The 5,772-nt window shown below is 31.2% G+C and overlaps 1 long non-coding RNA gene across 1 annotated transcript; it reads right to left on the reverse strand.

The window, feature by feature from the left end:
- Positions 1-3,759: 3,759 nt before the first annotated feature.
- Positions 3,760-5,730, reverse strand: LOC111392791. Its single transcript, XR_002702322.1, has 2 exons — positions 5,432-5,730; positions 3,760-4,300 (listed from the first exon to the last, which is right to left on the reverse strand). It is a non-coding gene; the product is annotated as an uncharacterized LOC111392791 (long non-coding RNA).
- Between the last annotated feature and the right edge of the window lie 42 nt (positions 5,731-5,772).

Consider the following 5,772-nt stretch of genomic DNA (forward strand, 5'->3'; position numbering starts at 1 on the left):
GAGAAAAACGTATTTTGAAAAGAATGAGGACCATACAAGGTCTTAAAATTACATTAAGCTTTGTCTTCGTTCGGTACTTTTACAAAACTTTAGTGTCATCCAAATTCTTTCTTTTCAATTTCAGTATTTAATTTTGAATAAACAATTTTATAGATCAAGATTAATTATGTTGGACTAAATATTAGTGGATGGATACCAGATTAACAAATATCAGATAGACATATGATGGGACTGATTGACCAATAATGTAGAAATTGAGATTTAATGAATTCCACTTATTGTAATTGAAGTATTGAACAAGATCACAAATAACTTAAGAACAAGATTAAAGTAAGTAAAAGAAGAACTGGTAGAAGGAACGATGTTTTATTAATTCACTATGAAAGGAGAACACAATACAGCAAAAAACTTCTAACAATACTGAAAGAGGAGTCCTATATTTATAGTACACGAGTCTTGGCAAAATATGGAAATTACAAGAAAAAACGTGTAAAAAATCTGCCCACGGCACACATATTTTTCTTCCTTATTCCTTTGATTCTTTCCATATTAACGTGTCTCGGATTTGGATACCAATTGATCCCATTTCCTTTTGTCTACGACTTTGATATTTCCAAGTTTAAGGATCACACGCAATCTTCAGTATTTCCTTATTTTGAGGCACAAATTCAACAACATATACCAGATTTACACTGGATATGCAGCTTATCGGATTGAAAAATTTATAAAGAATTGTGAAAAACAATATCATTAAGATTTAAAGAATCTCTCTCGTTCTCTTTTCCGTTAACAAAATGTCAAGCTTGCGTTGGGAAAAATAGACAGACATGTGAAACAATGATTTAGCACATGAGTTCCATTCTTTAAATTATTATTTTTTAACCACTAATTCTTCCAATAAAATAATAGAAAATTTATAAAAATGTTTAATTTCATGTGAACCGAAAAGTGTCTAATTCTGATGACTATTGCAAAAAATGGCTAAATTTAGCACCAAAATATCCATTATACCCTTAATGGAAAAAAGAGAAGATTTTTTTTATTGAGTGTGGCATGCAACTCAAGGCTAACAAGTTGCTTATATGAGAAGCCAGAATAATGTGCTAGTTATTCACTAATGGATCTATTTTATATGTTTTATCTACTAGGCATAACCAATGTAGTAGAAAATGCACTAACAAAGAACTATATGTTTTAACAAATAAGAAAAAAACATAATTTCATTTTGAGAGATTTAATTTAATCCAAATTGGAGAGTTGATTGGACTTTCCACGAATTTCGGTAGAAGTTATTTTTTTTTTTAAATCTTTTTTGTGTTGATAAGTTATGTTTAATGGTTGTTATACATGTGATTAAAATGGATTAAATTATCCCAAACAACTAGTCAAGATTAGTTGTAAGATTATTGGAGTATTTAAAAAAATTCATGTACATTGTGGTGTGTTCCTTAAACATTATGTCGCGTCTTTTTTAAATAACTTTAATGGATAGGAATTTAAGGTAGTTGTGTATTGACCATATCAATAATGGTGGGATAAATTCTTTGTAAAAATGGTGGTTGAAAAATATGATAAATACATGTAGTAAGGTGTAATCCTGACACATCATTCTCGATATTGTGTAAACGTCAAGAATGATATTTTAAATGTTATCCTTGATATTTTTCCAAATGTCTAGATTAACAGCAAAAAATTCGGAAACTAGAGAACATTTTGTGTTTACCATTTAACATATTGCATGTGGGTAGAATGTTCATTTTAGGTATTCGCGTGTTAACTGATCGTATTTGTGTTGAAGGCATTCGTGTATGGGGCATCATCGTGGAGAACTTCATGATCAACATTAGGATCACCAAATCATATTGCACATTCACATTTCCTCCTTGACCCATCATGCAAAAGGTACTCCGTTAGGGTGAGTGCACTTTATTAATCTAATAGAAAGTAAAGGCTCTAAGCTCCACTGCTCCGATTGGGAACAGGATTGGGAAAGAAATTTTGAGACTCTTGACAAAAAGCAGGTTGGGGAATGATTCTCGAACAGATAAGAGAAGTATTGTTGACGTTGAAACATCGATATAGTTGTCTTGAGATTTTGAATTAAAATCATTGATTGGATCGTCTACTAAAGGCATTTTTGCAAAAGAACAAGAAACTGAATTTTATCAACCAAATTCAAAAATGGAATAGGATGAAGGGTCATCCTACGACGATGGTTCCCCGGTTGAAGGATGTAGAGAACGACATTATTTACGTAGGGTATAATCAAATTCATTACATTGGATTGACAACCTAAGTTTGAGGAGTTGTGCTTGTCACCTTAACGTAATGCTTTAATTATTATACACCTAATAGGATTGTCAATTAATTATAACAGTCGATCTTTCCATTTGTTTTTATTTTACTCTTCATTTCATCTCGTTTTTTAGGTTTGAAAACTAGTTCTTGACATTTCATCTTTCAAGGTTCCCTTCGATTAATTGATTTTCATTTGTTCTTGAAATTTGGAAACTAAGGGGCGTTTGTTTCCCCCTTTTCTAAAAATGAGAATAAAAATAAAATCGTTATGGATCCCATATAAGAAATAGAAATTTAAATTTGGTGACTTGATGTGATGGATAACGGTCATATTTTTTATTTTAATGGGAAAAAATGGGAAACAAACAGGATCTAAATATTGACATTTGGTATCTGTTCACTGAAATCCTACATCGGCACGAGTCGTGTTCAAGTAATAAAGTTGATCTTTTAAGTTCAGATTGTCGATCCCTTAAAGAATGTATCTTTTCGATTACACAACTTTAATTAATTTTAATTCTAACAATAAAAATAAACACAAACAATTAAAAATATGATTTTGAAATAAGGAAATTAACTAAAAACCTACAAAATAAGAAAATATACAAATCTTGGAAATTTCGTAAGCAAACGTGGTTGGAATTCATATTTTCGCTTAACCATCGTCTAATTAATTTCTCCACATACCAATTAACAAATTACTCATTTACGATGTTAGACCCGTTTTTTCAATTTTAGTTAATTACCTCTCTCGAGCGAAATTAACCCTAATTGATTGGTTTAACATATTATATCTCTATATCGATTAAAACCAAACAATCCCATTAAATATTCATGAAAATCACTGATTGGGTCACCAAAGGCTAGATGTATATCTCCATCCTCTACACAGATCTAGGATTTCTACTATTTGGTCTAAAATGCACAATATTCTCTCGAACGATGTCCAAATCACTAAACATAATTATTCATTGGCCACATTAATGAAAATGTAATAAATCAACAGTAGAAACACATAAAATAAACAACTTAAAGAGCAAATATCAAAATTAATTAAAAGCTAAGTTAAATTAATACCATAAATCCCAACACAAATAACTTAGCCCATTGTATACAAATGATGAAAAGGAGAATATTTTACACAATTCATTACAAATATAACAAAATAATTGAGAAAATACAAAGTTATTGATATAACCCTTTTGAAGCTTGGCTATGACTTTCTCAAATATTTATCAAATATTTATCCATAACCTTAGATAGATTATCCTTGTGCTTTTGATTTCACTTTCAAAATGCCAAGAAAAATGGAAAGAAAATGAAGAGAAAAAGAAAGAAAGAAAAATGAGAGAAAATAAAAAAGAAAGAAGACCCAGCCCAAGAATTCCTAGAATTGACTAATAACCAAAATTCATGCTCTTAAACAACTAACAAAATAAAACCATATTGTAACGCATCTCATCACTAAGAAAATAACCAAACTTCATACCATACAAAGCTTTTTACATCAGGTCATTCGTAGTAAATCCCAATTTTACTTAAATATACATCAAGTTCTCAAACAACTTAAATGGTTAACAAAGGACACGTTGGACAAAACTAACACCCACCATGCATTCAGGTGCAGATTTGAATATTATAAGGCACATAATATTACCAAAAATTCCCATATCTATGATAAAACATGGTTTGTCCTCAACTTAACTACCTCTTTAACAACATCGCTACATGGCCTAAATGTGCTTGATTTGCCCCCAAATGCTTTTCATGTAATGCAACTTCGAGCAACAAACTGTCAACATGACCATCAAAATTCATATCCTCTCCATTGTACCAGATAGTCATATAGTCAAATGACAAACCAAACAATTAGAAAATATCATAAAAACAAAGCTAAGATCGTGTAAATCTTTAAAGTGAGACAGAAGGCAACCTGATGTGGTTTCAATTCTTCTGCAAAAGCATCAATTTCTGGTTTCCTCGAAAATTTCTCCAAATAAACCTAGAAATTTTCATGGAAGACATCAACAGTAAGCAATCTTAACTAAACCACAGTATATGTTAGCATTTTATATTAACATGTGGAATGATAACTGCTTTTAAAGGGGACGTGCATGTACGTTTGTGACCAAAATAGTATAAGACAACTATACCACCGAGATTCAATTAGGTGCAATAGAAATCTGTAAAATTTTAGAGACAAAAAATCATGAAGTGTGACTATATAAAAATGCATAAGAAAAGACACACACACACAAACTCGAGGAATTTAGCTTAATGTATACTAATTATTGGAATGCTTTAAATCTTTTTTGCTGTGTGTTACGTACTCATCATTAAGAGTTAATGGTTGACGATGACTAGCAAGGTTATAGAAATGGGATCAGTTTACTGTTTTTAAGCAACAAGGAAGTTCACGGCAAATTCAGAAAGTAACTTGTCATTACCTCAATGATCCCAACGAATCATGAGAGTTTGTAACAAATTGTACATTACATGGCTAGGAGAAATATGCTGTCGAAGAAGACTTACGTGGGACAACTCACTACTATTAACAGACAGTGTACTTGTTGTATTGGACCCCATATAGAACAAATCTATTCCATATTAATCGGACATTTAATCGTGTCATCAGGTCATATAAAATTAATAAACGGACAATGTCAGTATCTTCCTAGTACATAATGCGAAAAGGCATAGAGTGTGTGGCATTTCATTAATGCTTCTTAAGGCAGTTGCATTGCAAATATAAAATTCTATACTATCAAGAATACATATATTTAAATTATTCGCTTAATTTTAAAAAACTAAAAAAAAAAGAAGAAGAAGAAGATAAAATTTCAAATCTTTCGTCTATGATGTTTGTGCCTTCATCATCAAACAGCCCTCTTTCATAAAAACTATAAACAATTGCACACCACACAATTATCTCCTCTGTCTCATCAAATTGTCTGAAAGAATAGGTACGAACTATATTTACATTTTATGATAACTGAAAACCCCAATCCCTTCCCATGCTCTTCACTATTGGTAAGCCATTTTTTAATTCGTACACATATATCTCTTCATCATTGTTTCACCTCATTTTAAAGAAAGAGGCAAAAAATTCAAACATCCAGCAGGAAAGACTTACAAATTCAGGAGGTCACAAGGATGCTAGGATTCTTCAACTCCTAAAACTTGAGTCACTTGCAGCAAAAGATAGGATCCTTATCTGAACAACAAATTAGAAAATTTCACAAAACAAAGCAATGCAAAGAAAATTTTATAAAGAATATACAATAATGAACATGAATAATGGAAGAAATATTGTCAAGTTAACCAAGAAAAAAAGACAAGAAATTATGTGCTCTTTCTCCACCTCGTTTTGTTGGGAGCACAAGTAAACACTACAGTTAACTAGAGAATGTTTGTATTAGATTAAAATATCGAAACACCACGTGGGATTTTGCTCCCCCCCCCCCCCCCCCCCCC

This window comes from Olea europaea, unplaced genomic scaffold, assembly GCF_002742605.1.
Source record: "Olea europaea var. sylvestris unplaced genomic scaffold, O_europaea_v1 scaffold978, whole genome shotgun sequence".
NCBI classification, from domain to species: Eukaryota; Viridiplantae; Streptophyta; class Magnoliopsida; order Lamiales; family Oleaceae; genus Olea; species Olea europaea.